The following is an 18,652-nucleotide window of genomic DNA, read 5'->3' on the forward strand; positions in this document are numbered from 1 at the left end:
TAGGTGATTATAGGGTTAATGTGGTTGTCTAAAGCAGATAACCCTTTCCCTGCTAGAACCTCCAAATTACATCAAGGGGGGTAGAGTAACATAGTCAAGGTCCAAAGGCGCATATATAGCGATCAGACTCCATGCAGGCCATCTGCAGAGCATCTCCACACTGCAGACTGGAAACAAACTATAATATACAGATATATAGAGCACAGTCACAGGCAGAATAAATGGCTCCATCCACTGACTCACACGTCACGCCTTCACTTATAGGAATCCTTCAATTTCCATATTTTTTCTATTTTGTCCTGACCACCATAACAACTTCTCCCAGCATCTCTGCAGAGTGTTCTGCTCCCTTTTAGGGCACCATGTGATGATAGCGTCCAAACACAATAATGGGACAGGCTTTTTATTGCTGCCCATAGTGGGACACCCTTCCTTCATCTTCCACAATGTACACTGCTGAAAAAAATAAGGGGAACACTTAAAGGGGTTATCCAGGAAAAAAACTTTTATATATAAATCAACTGGCTCCAGAAAGTTAAACAGATTTGTAAATTACTTCTATTAAAAAATCTTAATCCTTTCAGTACTTACAAGCTTCTGAAGTTAAGGTTGTTCTTTTCTGTCTAAGTGCTCTATGATGACACGTGTCTCGGGAACCGCCCAGTTTAGAAGTAAATAGCAAACCTCTTCTAAACTGGGCGGTTCCTGAGACACGTGTCATTACAGAGCACCTAGACATAAAAGAACAACCTTAACTTCAGAAGCTCATAAGTACTGAAAGGATTAAGATTTTTTAATAGAAGTAATTTACAAATCTGTTTAACTTTCTGAGAGCCAGTTGATGACTTATCCTGCGTAAATTAGTTCAGCTTTAAGGTGCTCCGGTGGGCTGGAAAAGGTGGATACAGTCCTAGGAAAGAGGCTCCTAGGACTGTATCCACCTTTTCCAGCCCACCGGAGCACCTGAAAGCTGAACTAATTTATGCAGGAAAAGTCATCAACTGCCGAGCCGAGAAGTTCGTGACAAATCGAATTTACTGTAAGTTCGGTCATCTCTAAACACAATGTAACTCCAAGTCAATGACACTTCTATGAAATCACACTGTCCACTCAGGAAGCAACACTGATTGACAATCAATTTCACATACTGTTGTGCAAATGGAACAGACAACAGGTGGAAATTATAGGCAATTAGCAAGACACCCGAATAAAGGAGTGGTTCTGCAGGTGGTGACCACAGACCACTTCTCATTTCCTATGCTTCCTGGGTAATGTTTTGGTCACTTTTTGAATGCTGGCTGTGCTTTCACTCTAGTGGTAGCATGAGATAGAGTCTACAACCACACAAGTGACTCAGGTAGTGCAGCTCATCCAGGATGGCACATCAATGCGAGCTGTGGCAAGAAGGTTTGCTGTGTCTGTCAACGTAGTGTCCAGAGCATGGAGGCGCTACCAGGAGACAGGCCAGTACATCAGGAGACATGGAGTAGGCCGTAGGAGGGCAACAACCCAGCAGTAGGACCGCCACCTCCATCTTTGTGCAAGGAGGAGCAGGAGGAGCACTGCCAGAGCCCTACAAAATGACCTCCACCAGGCCACAAATGTGCATGTGTCCACTCAAACGGTCAGAAACAGACTCCATGAGGGTGGTATAAGGGCCCAACGTCCACAGGTGGTGGTTGTGCCTACAGCCCAACAGCATGCAGGATGTTTGGCATTTGCCAGAGAACACCAAGATTGGCAAATTCGCCACTGGCGCCCTGTGCTCTTCACAGATGAAAGCAGGTTCACACTGAGCACATGTGACAGATGTGACAGAGTCTGGAGACGCCGTGGAGAACGATCTGCTGCTTGCTACATCCTCCAGCATGACCGCTTTGGCAGTGGGTCAGTAATGGTGTGGGGTGGCATTTCCATGTGCTTGCCAGAGGTAGCCTGACTGCCATTAGGTACCGAGATGAGATCCTCAGACCCCTTGTGAGACCATATGATGGTGTGGTTGGCCCTGGGTTCCTCCTAATGCAAGACAATGCTAGACCTCATGTGGCTGGAGTGTGTCAGCAGTTCCTGCAAGAGGAAGTCATTGATGCTATGGACTGGCCCGCCCATTCCCCAGACCTGAATTCGATTGAGCACATCTGGGACATCATGTCTCTCTCCATCCACCAATGCCACGTTGTACCACAGACTGTCCAGACTGTCCACCTCATCAGGAGCATGCCCAGGCATTGTAGGTAGGTCATACGGGCACATGGAGGCCACACACACTACTGAGCCTCATTGTGACTTGTTTTAAGGACATTACATCAAAGTTGGATCAGCCTGTAGTGCGGTTTTTCCACTTTGATTTTGAGTGTGACTCCATATCCAGACCTCCATGGGTTGATAAATTTGATTTCCATTGATAATTTTTGTGTGATTTTGTTGTCTGAAATACTTTCGTCTTAACATAGTTGAATGTGCATACGATTAGTTCATTCATTCAGATCTAGGATGTGTTATCTTAGTGTTCCCTTTATTTTTTTGAGCAGTGTTTTAGTGCTTCTTCAAATTAATAGTGCCCCTGCTCAGTAACTTTGCCATCCCACTTAAATTGTACCTCCTGTAATTGCGCCCCCTTAGTCCCCCCTACATTATAAAGGGTTGGTCATATATTTATTTTCCTTTTAACAAGGGAAAGGCAAAAAAAAAAAAAAAAAACAACACACAAAAAATAAAATAAAAACCTGCACTCACTTTGCACAATCTCCCGCCTCTGCTGCTGCCTCTTCCCTGTTGCTTACCACCTCTTTTCACATCACAACACAAGAAGGGCTTGCTCAGTCATTCACTGGCCCTTAGTGGGGCTTTTTGCAGCCCAGTCTGGCTAAGATTAGAAATTAATATATGTTATCAAACTACTCCTTTTAATAGTGCCCACTTGTTTTTTTTTTCTAGTAATTTTTGGAATACTGCCACTGCAGTTTATGCGCCAAAGTCAGAAGTGGATCCATAAGGTAGGAGAAGTGTAAGTCCTTCCTTTATATGTCCTATTCCTTTTGAATACATTTCTGGCTTTGGCTCAAAAGTTTCAGTGGCAGATATCCAAATACTGCCAGAAAAAAAACCAAGTGGAAACTTAGCCTTAAAGGGCTAAATCCACCACTTTAAGTACCGACTTAGTGCCTTTCTCACAGTAAGGGTATGTTCACACAGGCGGATTTATTTGTGGGTTTCCTGCTGCATATTTGAAAGGGGGCGGGCTCTTCTCGGCTGTCCGTAGCAGATTTTCCGTGGCAGCTTAAATTCCTGGAAAATCTGCTGCGGACAGCTGAGAAGAGCCCGTCCCCTTTCAAATACGCAGTGGGAAACCCAAAAATAAATCTGCCTGTGTGAATGTACCCTAATTGTGCTCCAAATTAAAGGGGTACTCTGCCACTCAGCGTTTGGAACAAACTGTTCTGAACACTGGAGCCGGGAGCTCGTGATGTCATAGACCCGCCCCCTCATGATGTCACACCCCGCCCCCTCAATGCTAGTCTATGGGAGGGGGTGTGAGCAAGCAGCAAAGTACCCCTGTCAGTCATGGTGCCAGCCTTGGTTTATTTTTTGAAAATGTATTATTAAGAAAAAAACGAAATTTCACCTGGACATAAGTATTCAGACCCTTTGCTATGACACTGGAAATGTAGCTTTCATTTCTCTTGGTCACCTCTGCCATGTTTCTCCACCTTTATTAGTCAATTCAGATGATTGGACAGGATTTGGAAAGACACAGCCCTGTCTAGTAACATAGAGGGGGGTATGTATAAAACCTTGTACTTCATTATTTTGGCTGTAGTTTGTCTCTATTTTTTGGTGCAGTTTTTTTTTTTAGAGACAAAGTTTTGCGACAGACCTAATAGAAACCTTTTTTCAAAGTGATGTTGGAAGTTGTCATTTAAGTTGAACTCATGCAGTGGTCAGGATTTTATGATTTGTGGCTTTTCAGTTTGTCGCAAATTTTGGCACAACTACACTTATTTAGGTGCAATTATATACCAGTTCTCACTTGGCTTAGAAAATGACTGTGGACAGCATTATTAAAAAGTTGCACATTTTGTTGCATGGGTTAAAAAGTTGCACAAAAAGTCGCAAAGGAATCACCATACAAAGTGGAGTACTGAAGTGAGAAAAAAATCACCACCAGATTTATCACATGCCCGGCACCATGTAATAAATTTGGTGCAGGTACACAGTTCCCACCGCGTGAATAAGTGGAGTAAAAAGACGTTCTCACCTTCACTTTTCATGAATACCCCTGTAGTTCTTAAAAGGGTACTCCACTGCCCCAGCGAGTGTCTAAAGAACTCTCAGGATGTGAGAAACAATCTTCTCAGACAATCACTGGCTGCAGCGGTGTCCCACCTTAACCGGTCATTGGCTGAGCGGGAATGTGACCTGCGGTTTGCCAATTTATCAACCGGTTTAGCCGATCCCCAGTCAATGATGAAATGAAGGAGGGATTTTTTTGCCAGCAAGTTTCCTGCTATAAGTCTTAACGTAGTAATTCTTTCCTCCGTATTTTGCAAGGTTTTTAGTGTCCCTTTAATCAAACGATGAGTGGAAACTTGCAGGAGTTCTGCCATCCCCGGCTCTATCCTAGGGGCACCCTCCGGGGCGAACATGCGTACTCATGGAGTATATTGTGGTCATGTGAGGCAGGTGTCTTCCTTTATAACTTTGCAATATTTCACGGACCCCCAAGTCCTAAACAAAATTAATGAAACCAAAGAATGCAAAATAAACACACAAGACATTGTAATCAGGTGTCAAATGGTCACAACTTTATTTAAAATGACATTGACACTGGCGAGGAAAATCTGTGGAGGGGAAGTATTGAGCGCCCCCCCCCCCCCCCCTTGGGCACAATTATAGGATGGCATCTCAGGAATAGCATCATTTTAATAAGGGATGTGGAGGGAGGTGTCATCTATAGTTGCCATTTTTACAGTACGGCCTCAGTACAGGTATCTACAGGTAACACTCATATTGCTGTTGATACGCTTTATTCCTTTTGCTTTTCTAAAAATCTGCTAATTTGTTTTAACCCCCTTAAAACAAGGGGTTAAAACAAATGCAGTAGCTACATTCGCTTCATGCATGGTGGGTATCGGTTGCTATAAGCCATCATGCCCACCAGTAACACTTTAGATACTGTGATCAGTACTAATTACGCCATCTAGAGCATCATTGGGGCTATGTGAGACTCATCGGACCCCCCCGAAGTGTGATCTCAGGGGTCCAATTAGTCAAGATGGTGAGTGGAAATCTCCTCACCTGCCTCCTGCTGCTATGCTGAGATCCCCTGGTATGACGCTTTCTGGTAGACCACACAAGTAGATCACAGATAGTACTGATCTGAAAAAAACTATAGATCAAAGTGCAAAAAATTAGCCCTCATACAGCCGCAAATACAGAAAAATAAGAAGGTTATAGGGGTCAGAATAGGGCGATTATAAACATACTTATTTACTAAATAAGTATGTTTATAAAACATGGTAATCATTTTAATTGTATCGACCCACAGTATAAAGAGAACCTGTCACTTTTACAGTTAAAGGGGTACTCCGGCGCTTAGACATCTTATCCCCTATCCAAAGGACCTGTGTGACCAGCTGTCACACCCCCTCCCATAGGCTTGCATTGAGGGGGGCAGAGCGTGACGTCACACAGGGCGGAGCCTTGACGTCACAACGCTCCGACCCCGTGATCGACAGTAATCAGACCCGGAGCGAACACGCTCCGGGGACTGATTTTAACGGGATGCGGCGTGCAAGATAACGGGGGTCCCCAGCGTCGGGACCCCCGCGATCAGGCATCTTATCCCCTATCCTTTGGCTAAAAGGACAAGAACAAGCAGTCTTATGGGTTTGTATATGGAGGAGAGCAGGAAAAATTGAAAATGCTAAATTGAAGCTGGATGTTTCTTCAAGGATAAAATGGGCTGTGTCTATAAAGGGGTTCTCCACCATAAGGTGAATTTAGTACTTACCTGCCAGACAGTAATGGACATGCTTAGGAAGGATCAGCGCTTGTCTTGGGAATAAATGGCTATGTTCTGGGTCCACCATAACATTGCTGCTATATTTTTGTTTATGATCTGTAGTTGGGGTTCTAGTTATTTTGTCAATCTCCGGTATTTACAGCCTTTTCGTAATAGACTTTACTGGGAATACTTTACTGCCATCTACTGGTAACTACTGTTCATTACTACTATAATCATTATAGTAGATAAAAGGGAAAATCCATAAAGTTCAGTCATAGTGGTGTTAGTAGAATACATTAGTGACCTAACCACACCCTCTGACTTATGTCTATGTAGGGGATTTGAAGTTTTGTAAAAGAAAAGTAAACTTTCAACCATGAATATATTAAAGGAGTAGTCCAGTGGTGACCCAGTGGTGAACAACTTATCCCCTATCCTAAAGATAGGGGATAAGTTTGAGATTGCAGGGGGTCTGACCGCTGGGGCCCCCTGCGATCTCCTGTACGGAGCCCCGACAGCCCACGGGAAGGGGGCGTGTCGACCTCCGCACGAAGCGGCAGCCGACACGCCCCCTCAATACAACTCTATGGCAGAGCTGAAGCGCTGCCTTCGGCAATCTCCGGCTCTGCCATAGAGATGTATTGAGGGGGCGTGTCGTCCGCCGCTTCGTGCGGGGGTCGACACCCGCTATCTGGCCGTAGAGACTGGCCCCCGTACAGAGAGATCGCAGGGGGCCCCAGCGGTCGGACCCCCCGCGGTCTCAAACTAGGATAGGGGATAAGTTTTTCACCACTGGACTACCCCTTTATGACAAACCGCAATAACTTGTGTAGTGTAAATAGTGTGTTATCTCTAGTCTCCTTAACCCCTTAAGGACGCAGCCCATTTTGGGCCTTAAGGACGCAGAGAATAACATTTTTACATTTTAATTTTTTCCTCCTCGCCTTCAAAAAATCATAAATCTTTTATATTTTCATCCACAGACTAGTATGAAGGCTTGTTGTTTGCACGACCAGTTGTCCGTTGTAATGCCATCACTCACTGTACCATAAAATGTATGGCGCAACCAAAAAAATACTACTTGTGTGGGGAAATTAAAAAGAAAACCGCAATTTTGCAAATTTTGGAAGGTTTTGTTTTCACGAAGTACAATTTACGGTAAAAATGTCATGTATTCTTTTATTCTTTGGGTCAATACGATTAAAATGATAACCATGATAACATACTTTTCTATTACTGTTGCGCTTAAAAAAAATCGCTAACTTTTTAACCAACTTAGTACATTTAAAATGGAAAATGGGACAATTTACGTTTTTATTGGGGGAGGGGGTTTTTCACATTTTTTCTTACTTTATTTTTTTACTTTTATTTTTACACTTTAATAGTCCCCATAGGGAACTATTTATAACAATCACTCAATTGCTTATACTGTTCAGTGCTATGTATAGGACATAGCACTGATCAGGGTTATCGGTCATCTTCTCTGGTCTGTGGGAAGGCAGATCAGAGCGGAAAACGCTGGGAAGGCAGCGGAGGCAGGTGAGGGGACCTCCGGCTGCCATGCTGGATGATCGAATCGCCGCGGCAGAGCTGCGGACGATCCGATCATCCATTTTAGTGACCAGCGATGCGGCAGATGCCATGATCTGTATTGATCACGGCATCCGCGGGATCGCGGGTGTCCGCCATTACCGGCGGGTCCCTGGCTGTGATCCACAGCCGGGACCTGCCACGCATGATCCGGGCATCGCTCCGATGCTCGCGGTTATGCTTAGGACATAAATGTACGTCCTAGTGCGTTAAGTACCACATCACCAGGACGTACATTTACGTCCCGCATCGTTATGGGGTTAAAAATACTTCTTAAAGTGACCAAGTGTTTTGTAGCTCTAAAGTTCTGCTGATTTATCTCATAGTATACTTTTATAGTGGTCAGAGCTCCGAATCCCCTGTATATACATAAAGCTACATACCTGCATCTCTATTTACAAAGAAAATTGCTCCAGCCCAAAGTCATGTGTTGGTTGAGTTCCAACTACGTGGTCCAATCAGCTGTGACGATGGCTCTGTGCTGGCAGATCAGCGCTCCAAGTATACAGGCAGCCTCAACAGCCTGTTATAGCAGAGTGCCAATAACACTGACCAATGCTATGCTATTGCATAAAATTGTGCAGCATTTGCAATTGAAAGACTGCAGTTACTTTTTTAGTCCTTTTTGGGGACTGAAAAATAGTAAAGAAAAAAAGAATTCCACAATAAAAGTTAATTTTAAATAAATAAAATAATGTAGACAGAAACAAACGTGGAGTGTGGAAATGTACTTACTATGAAAGTAACGTTTATGAAACCGCAGTGTGAATGGTGTAAATGTAATAAAAATAAAAAAAAGTTTAATACTGCTGATTGTTGGTCAGTTCGTATACTAGAAAAAATATATAAAAAGTGATCAAAAAGTTCCATCAAAACAAAAAAATTAGCCCTCATACAGCCCCACATACGGAAAAATAAAAGAGCTATAGGGGTCAAAAGAAGATCATTTTAAGCATACAAATAAAACCAAACCTATATAAATTGGGTATTGTGTAATCGTATAGACCTATAGAATAAAAATAATGGGGGAATTTATTAACAGATACAAAGCCTTATTTGGCGTAAAAGGACAGAATGGTCCTGGCTGCTTATGCTGGATATCACCATTCGGGGTGATGTCCGTCATTAAAGGGGTACTCTGGTGGAAAACTTTTTATTTTTTTTAAATCAACTGGTGCCAGAAAGTTAAACAGATTTGTAAATGACTTCTATTAAAAATCTTAATCCTTCCAGTACTTATTAGCTGCTGAATACTACAGAGAAACTGTCCAGAGCAGCATATGTTTGCTATGGAGATTTTCTCCTACTCTGGACAGTTCTTAAAATGGACAGAGATGTCAGCAGAGAGCACTGTGGTCAAGATGTCAGCAGAGAGCTCTGTGTTCCAAAAATAAAATTATTTTCTCTGTAGTATTCAGCAGCTAATAAGTACTGGAAGGATTAAGATTTTTTTAATAGATGTAATTTACAAATCTGTTTAACTTTTTGGCACCAGTTTATTAAAAAAAATAATAATAATAAGTTCTCCACTGGAGTACCCCTTTAACCCTCTAAACACTGTGAACAAAGTTGATTGTGGCAGGTATAAATAAAAAAATCAGCTGCACAGGGGAGCTGAACGGGACCACCACAGTGAAATTGTGTTGTCCGATCAGGTGAGCAGACAGGCGGAGAGTCCCTACTTGCCTTCACCTCCAGCCTCCAAACGGTACTCAAATAGTGCAGGAAGCCATGGCAGGCTGCATTAATGGAGCACCAATAAGACTGATTAATGCTGTGCTATGGCACATTGTTCAATGTATGCAGTCAAGAGGTTACATGTAATAGTCATCTATGGTGACCACAAAATAGTGTAAAAAATAAAAAAGTGAATAAATGTAATTAAAGGGGTATTCCAGGGGGAAAAAATGTTATATCAACCGGCTTGAGAAAGTTAAACAGATTTGTAAATTACTTCTATTAAAAAATCTTAATCCTTCCAATAATTATCAGCTGCTTAAGTTGAGTTGTTCTTTTCTGTCTGGCAGTGCTCTCTGCTGACATCTCTGCTTGTCTCGGGAACTGCACAGAGTAGAAGAGGTTTGCTATGGGGATTTGCTTGTAAACTGGGTGGTTCCTGGAGACAAGTGTTATCAGAGAGCACTTAGACAGAAAAGAACAACTCAACTTCAGCAGCTCATAAGTACTGAAAGGATTAAGATTTTTTATTAGATGTAATTTACAAATCTGTTTAACTTTCTGGAGCCAGTTGATATATATATATATATATATATATATATATATATATATATATATAAAAAGTTTTTTTCCTGGATAACCTTTAAGCCCCATCCCTAATAAAAGTTAGACTTCACCCCCTTTTCACCATTTTTTAAATAAAATAATGTAAACAAAAATAAACATAAAGATATGTGGTGCCACCGTGCGCATAAATATGCGAACTGTTAAAATATAAGATGTCTAGCTACGGAGTACCCCTTTAAGGGATTGGCTTTGCTGTTCCAATGATCACATTGAAAGAAAAGATCACCTGTTAGTCTACAGCAGTGATTCCCAACCAGTGTGCCTCCAGCTGTTGCAAAACCACAACTCCCAGCATGCATGCTGGGAGTTGTAGTTTTGCAACAGCTGGAGGCACACTGGTTGGGAAACGCTGGTCTACAGTATGTCAGCGTCACTTACAAGGTGCGCTTCAAGCTTTTCTTATCTAGTACTGTCACCTTGTTCAGTATTTATCAATAGGTAATAACTATACTAGAAGAATAGACAATAGCTGATGGTTTTTAGTGGTTTGACATAGGGAAAACTATAAAAGCGATCTTTATAAGGGGAAACTGACAATTCTAAGTTGTATTATGTGTTACTTTCTAGTTTTCTCTCAGTAGTGAAGTGCTCTTGCTGCCCATCTTTACCTCGGGGGTATCCTTTAGTGGATCCAATATGCTAGATGTCTAATAATGCTTCGCTCGTGCATAAAGGAAAATTAAGTCGTTTAGGTCTTTTGGATTTTGCTCTCCTTCCCTATAAAACACTTATGTCCAGAGATTGAGCTGCAGTACTAGGCACACCCTGCAGACCAAAGTGGTGCTGTTATTGGCAAAACACTATGGGGGAGTATTTATCAACGGATTTATGTGTTTTGGATAATGTAAAGGCTACTATTTTGCAACATGGTTGTCTCTGAGGGACCTTCACCCTCCGTTGAGCCACTCAAGTTAAAATAAAATCCATGGTGACTATAAACCCCACAAAAGAAAATAACTCATGTCACTTGCTGATATACTGCAGGAGGGACTCCGAAATGGCTGCTCTACAGGGTAAAATACGCGTCCTCTGTGGAGGTAAGTTCTGTGTAAAAGGCTGATTTTGGCATACACTGTATGGCTGGAGGCTGTATGTCTGTGGGGAACTATACTGCACCTAATGTGGGGAACTATACTGCACCTAATGTGGGGGAACTATACTGCACCTAATGTGGGGGAACTATACTGCACCTAATGTGGGGAACTATACTGCACCTAATGTGGGGAACTATACTGCACCTAATGTGTGGGAACTATACTGCACCTAATGTGGGGGAACTATACTGCACCTAATGTGGGGGAACTATACTGCACCTAATGTGGGGAACTATACTGCACCTAATGTGGGGGAACTATACTGCACCTAATGTGGGGGAACTATACTGCACCTAATGTGGGGAAACTATACTGCACTTAATGTGGGGGAACTATACTGCACCTAATGTGGGGAACTATACTGCAAACTAGTTTGCAGTATAGTTCCCCACATTAGTTTGCAGTATAGTTCCCCACATTAGGTGCAGTATAGTTCCCCCACATTAGGTGCAGAATAGTTCCCCCACATTAGTTTGCAGTATAGTTCCCCACATTAATGTGGGGGAACTATTCTGCACCTAATGTGGGGGAACTATACTGCACCTAATGTGGGGGAACTATACTGCACCTAATGTGGGGGAACTATACTGCACCTAATGTGGGGGAACTATACTGCCAACCTAATGTGGGGGAACTACAACCTAATGAGGAGAACTATACTGCACCTAATGTGGGGGAACTATACTGCACCTAATATGGGGGAACAATACTGCACCTAATGTGAGGGAACTATACTGCCAACCTAATGTGGGGGAACTATACTGCCAACCTAATGTGGGGGAACTACAACCTAATGTGGAGAACTATACTGCACCTAATGTGGGGAACTATTCTGCACCTAATGTGGGGGAACTATACTGCACCTAATGTGGGGGAACTATACTGCCAACCTAATGTGGGGGACTATACTGCCAACCTAATGTGGGGGAACTACAACCTAATGTGGAGAACAATACTGCACCTAATGTGGGGAACTATTCTGCACCTAATGTGGGGGAACTATACTGCACCTAATGTGGGGGAACTATACTGCACCTAATGTGGGGGAACTATACTGCCAAACTAATGTGGGGGAACTGCAACCTAATGAGGAGAACTATACTGCACCTAATGTGGGGGAACTATACTGCACCTAATATGGGGGAACTATACTGCACCTAATGTGGGGGAACTACAACCTAATGTGGGGGAACTATACTGCACCTAATGTGGGGGAACTATACTGCCAACCTAATGTGGGGGAACTACAACCTAATGTGGAGAACTATACTGCACCTAATGTGGGGGAACTATACTGCCAACCTAATATGGGGGAACTACAACCTAATGTGGAGAACTATACTGCACCTAATGTGGGGGAACTATACTGCACCTAATGTGGGGAACTATACTGCCAACCTAATGTGGGGGACTATACTGCCAACCTAATGTGGGGGAACTATACTGCCAACCTAATGTGGGGGAACTACAACCTAATGTGGAGAACTCTACTGCACCTAATGTGGGGAACTATTCTGCACCTAATGTGGAGGAACTATACTGCACCTAATGTGGGGGAACTATACTGCCAACCTAATGTGGGGGAACTACAACCTAATGAGGAGAACTATACTGCACCTAATGTGGGGGAACTATACTGCACCTAATGTGGGGGAACTACAACCTAATGTGGGGGAACTATACTGCACCTAATGTGGGGGAACTACAACCTAATGTGGAGAACTATACTGCACCTAATGTGGGGGAACTATACTGCACCTAATGTGGGGGAACTATACTGCCAACCTAATGTGGGGGAACTACAACCTAATGTGGAGAACTATACTGCACCTAATGTGGGGGAACTATACTGCACCTAATGTGGGGAACTATACCGCAAACCTAATGTGGGGGACTATACTGCCAACCTAATGTGGGGGAACTATACTGCCAACCTAATGTGGGGGAACTATACTGCCAACCTAATGTGGGGGAACTATACTGCCAACCTAATGTGGGGGACTATACTGCCAACCTAATGTGGGGGAACTACAACCTAATGTGGGGGGGGGGATCTATACTGCCAATCTATTGTAGGAGGAACTATGCTGCCTACCTAATGTGGGGGAAGGGGGGGGGGGGGACTGTGCTGCATACTTAAAGGGGTAGTCCACTAATAAGATTTATAAGTGTACATGGGAATTTGTTCATAGTTTACATTTTTTTTTTTAATCTATAGTCCGCCCCCCCCCCCCCCAAACGGTCTGAGGGACCGTGAACTGGCCCCCTGATTAAAAAGTTTGAGGACCCCTGTTGTAGAGGGTGCACCCCTGAGGATGATTTCATCTAGGGCTCCCCCAATACCTCAGTCTAATATTAGCACTTCTGTACATAGGGCAGGGATCAATGCTATGAGGAAGCGTTTACTCTGGGCTTTTTTTTTTAGGGGAATTAGTCATTGTTATTGAGATAATCTCTAAGCATAGCCTCTTAGCTATCCACATTCTTCCCTTTACTTCCTGCTAGACAGAACAACAAATACTAATAGATGAATCATGTGACCTATGAGGGAGAGAAAACAAGAGCGATAGTCGCCAAGGTAAACAAGATAAAGTGGTTGCAAAAAGTGAACACTTTATTCCGTCTGGGTCTGTGTTAATCCAATGCTGTCATTTTAGAAGCCATCTGCTCACATTTAGGATTTATTTGTAAACCCATATACATGTTATATGATCTGTCTCCCCAAAATAAAACTTCCCAAGTCTGTGACTAGAGTTGAGTGAACTTACAGTAAATTGGCTTATAGCAAACCTCGCAGCTCGGCTGTTGATTACTTTAGTCTGCGTAAATTAGTTCAGCTTTCCAAGGGCTCCAGTTTCCTGGAAAAGTCTGGGGTGACAGTCTTAGGTCTCCTAGGTCTGTATCCACCTTTTCCAGGCAACTGGAGCCCTTGGAAAGCTGAACTAATTTATGCAGACTAAAGTAATCAACAGCCGAGCTGCGAGGTTTGCTATGAGCCAATTTACTGTAAGTTCGCCCAACTCTAGCTGTGACCATACGTAGCCATTAGAGATGAGCGAACTTACTGTAAATTCGATTCGTCACGAACGTCTCGGCTCGGCGGTTGCTGGCTTTTCCTGCATAAATTAGTTCAGCTTTCCGGTGGGCTGGAAAAGGTGGATACAGTCCTAGGAAAGAGTCTCCTAGGACTGTATCCACCTTTTCCAGCCCACGGGAGCACCTGAAAGCTGAACTAATTTATGCAGGAAAAGCCATCAACTGCCGAGCCGAGAAGTTTGTGACGAATCGAATTTACTGTAAGTTCGCTCATCTCTAGTAGCCATCCTGCAGCCATACTGTTCATGGTTTATGAACACAAGTATATAAAACACTCTATAACAGTGTTTCCCAACGAGGGTGCATCCAGCTGTTGCAAAACTACAACTCCCAGCATGCCCAGACAGCCTTCGGCTGTCTGGGCATGCTGGGAGTTGTAGTTTTGCAACAGCTGGATGCACCTTGTTTGGGAAACACTGTTCTATACATTCTCAGTCAAATACCTTGACCCAATTTAATCTGTGAAGCATGCTAGAGGCCGGAATGTTTTTTTTCCACAAGGTTCATGGATGTGTAAGCGCTGAGGCTTCTAGAACACGCACAGTCCTCAGCACGCTCTGGAATTCCATTCTAGTTATGTCTTGTTACTTGAGCAGAACACATCTGCTTATCGTCATGATCGCCAGCAAGGAACACTCTGTGGGAAGCAGATTCCAGGTAAAGCAAGCCAAGAGATTTGAGGAGGGGGAGAAATTTTTATTTTATTTTTATTATTAAAAAAAAATTATTTTACCAGTTCCAACCTCTAAGTGGAGCACTACAGAACATAAAGGGGTGTCCATAATTTCTGATAAATGCCGGCATTCCAGGAAATTTGGCTCAAGGATCAAACAGGCAGAATTTTTGGGAAAAGTATAGAAAGCGGAGAACCAGTGCATGGGAGCGTAAGCCTCAGATCTGATGCTCACAGCTAGAGATGAGCGAACTTACAGTAAATTCGATTCGTCCCAAACTGCTCGGCTCGGCAGTTGATGACTTATCCTGCATAAATTAGTTCAGCCTTCAGGTGCTCCGGTGGGCTGGAAAAGGTGGATACAGTCCTAGGAAAGAGTCTCCTAGGACTGTATCCACCTTTTCCAGCCCACGGGAGCACCGGAAAGCTGAACTAATTTATGCAGGAAAAGTCATCAACTGCCGAGCCGAGAAGTTCGTGACAAATCGAATTTACTGTAAAGTTCGCACATCTCTAGTCACGAACTTCTTGGCTCGGCCGTTGATGACTTTTCCTGCATAAATTCGCTCATCTCTACTCACAGCATGTTGAAACCAGAGACTGATGACAAAGTATTTTTGCTTATTTGGTGGCAAAAAATACTTTAGGGTTGTTTTTCAGGGGCTAAGCTTTGGCCACTTAGTTCCTGTAAAGGAAAATCTTTAAACCATAACTGTAAAGGAACAAAAAAAAAAAATTATTGGTCTTGATTGATAAATCGCTCCCTAAACCCGGAGTGATCTATAAAGGCTAGTGGGGTTGGGATAAGTAGCAGGATTGCTTCTTCTACCTTTACATCTTGCACTAAGGGGTCAGCAGGCATTTCACATGGTGGTGTAGAGGCAGGTTTAAACCACACAGTCACCTCCATATAAAAAGATGGAAATTTGAGTGACATAGTATAGATCTGTGATCTGATCATGTGAAATGAGCCTTCTAGGGACTAAAGCCCACTTTCATGTGCGCGTAGCAGCCGGCATGATCGCACAGCTCCCCGCCATTGTAGGTTCGCACAGTAAACAAGACAGGACACCAGACTAGGTCAAAGGCCTACTCCTGCTTTGTATATCTGTGCCCTACCATTAAAGGGGGTATTCCAGGAAAAAAAAAATTCTATATATCAACTGCAACAGAAGAATGCAGCAGCACACTGCCAGCACAAGGATATAGGTGAAACATGAACATGCAGATAAAACATGGAGAGCTATACAGCTATGGTGTCATAGATGCAAATGTGAAACTATGAGATAGTGAGGCACTTCGCAAATTTGTCTCCGCCGGGGGTCAAATAGCTTGGACCGTCCCACCACGATAAGGTGGCCTCATTGGGACGGACCCTACACTGTGAATATGCCTCTGTGTGAACAGTTCAGTAAGCATGGCAGGGTCTGGAACATCCAAGACACCTTATATACACACCTGATAGAGGTGGGTGGGGTGCAAGGCCAACATGGAGGTAGCCACTCCCCCGTATGTGCAATGTAGACAAAGAATAATTCAGCCAGCACTTTAGTTGATACCAAACTATTATATGGACCTGGCCTACAGGTGCACGCTACTAGGCTAGATATACAGCAACAGAAGAATGCAGCAGCACACTGCCAGCACAAGGATATAGGTGAAACATGAACATGCAGATAAAACAGAGAGCTATACATGCTTACTGAACTGTTCACACAGAGGCATATTCACAGTGTAGGGTTCGTCCCAATGAGGCCACCTTATCGCGGTGGGACGGTCCAAGCTATTTGACCGCCGGCGGAGACAAATTTGCGAGCTAAGTGCCTCACTATCTCATAGTTTCACATTTGCATCTATTACACCATAGCTGTATAGCTCTCCATGTTTTAACTGCATTTTCATGTTTCACCTATATCCTTGTGCTGGCAGTGTGCTGCTGCATTCTTCTGTAGCTGTACATCTAGCCTAGTAGCGTGCACCTGTAGGCCAGGTCCATATAATAGTTTGGTATCAACTAAAGTGCTGGCTGACTTATTCTTTGTCTATATATCAACTGGCTCCAGAAAGTTAAACAGATTTGTAAATTACTTCTATTAAAAAATCTTAATCCTTTCAGTACTTATGAGCTTCTGAAGTTAAGGTTGTTCTTTTCTGTCTAAGTGCTCTCTGATGACACCTGTCTCGGGAACCGCCCAGTTTAGAAGATGTTTGCTATGGGGATTTGCTTCTAAACTGGGCGGTTCCCGAGACACGTGTCAGAGAGCACTTAGACAAAATAAGAACAACCTTAACTTCAGAAGCTCATAAGTACTGAAAGGATTACATTTTTTAATAGAAGTAATTTACAAATCTGTTTAACTTTCTGAAGCCAGTTGATATATATATATAAAAAAAAAAAAGGTTTTTTCCTGGATAACCCTTTTAAGAGAGCGCAGTGGTACCTATACTCTATAATAGGGCTGCTACTGTATCAACAGCCCTATATGTGCTTTTTGTGCAAAGTGTTTGGAAAAAGTTTTCTCTACAGTATATATAGGCTATTGCCTCCCACCAAGGCCCTGAGGAGGTCATCTACTGGTGTTTGAAACGAGTCGGGAAATATTTGGGAACTACATTTTATTGGGATAGCAAATTTATCTCCGTAATACACTATATTATGTGGTACCTTATTGATTTAACAGTGTGTCTATATTCACTCTTTGCATCTTATTGGTGGAAAGGCCTAACTGGGCAGTATCCTCAGGACATTCACTTTATTGTGTATTGATTTTGATATACAATTAAAAGTTTTATTCACTTCCCCTGTATTCTCTGGTAATATTTGAATGGAAAATCAGCTTATTCTCAGTTGAGATACCCTTTACTACATCTGCATTTTCTATAAATCCCACTTTCCAAATATAAATACTGTCAAAACACCAAGGATCAAACAAACAAAAATCGCACAAAGTATCAAGATGTTGTAGTTTAAGGATTTATTAATTCAAACATGCATGTAAAACACTAAATTGCATTAGCAAAAGATCAATGTAAAAACACTGTTCACAATTTTTTTTTTTTTTTCGTTTTTGCAACATTCTGAAATGCGCTTTGAGTTTGTTCGTGTCGTAGAAAGGTTGAGGCGCCTGTCATTCCTAATTGTGTGTTGGTTAGGGATGTGCACCATGTCAGTAATACTCGCCCTGTGAAATATGACCTCACAGATCCTAGAGAGCAGAACAGAGTCAAGGCTAAAATTTACAATGTAAAAAAATAAAGATGACAAGAAGAATTAGTCATTACTGCATTTGTATGGCCGCCAACAAAAGATGAAGAAGAAGGTCTACACACTGGTTTAGCAGGTTCACATGATTTGTACACCTAGTGTTATAGGAGAAACCATTAAGCGCACACCTTTAAGCAAAATTAACATGAAAGATAACCAAGTATCATATTAAGTATAACTTTCATAAACTACAAAAAAAAAAAATGCAAGTTACAATAATCAGATTACACGTTATTTCCAGAGCAAGCAACATGGAAAGCATGTACATCTCTGAACCTGTGGGAATGACAGTACTGTACGGACGCCCCTGCACTGTACTGGTAGTAGACTGCAGAGTACTATAACATGGAATAAGTCACGTAATACCATTGTGCACTCCTTGCTATATACGTGCCCACCGACAGCAAGATAGAGCATCCAATGCCCTATGGAACAGGTGGAAGAGGGAATTGTCAGCTGGTGAAACACCCTGTAGTAACCTACTGCAGCCATAACACCTCATTTGTGTCGCCTAGTTTCAAAGCGGTACGGTAGTGTCACCTTTAAATACTGTTGCTTAAATGTTTACTATTAAAACCCTGAAACCTATTTTACATTGCTGTCGTAATAGTTTTATTTTTGTC

Source organism: Hyla sarda, chromosome 8, assembly GCF_029499605.1.
Source record: "Hyla sarda isolate aHylSar1 chromosome 8, aHylSar1.hap1, whole genome shotgun sequence".
Lineage (NCBI taxonomy): Eukaryota > Metazoa > Chordata > Amphibia > Anura > Hylidae > Hyla > Hyla sarda.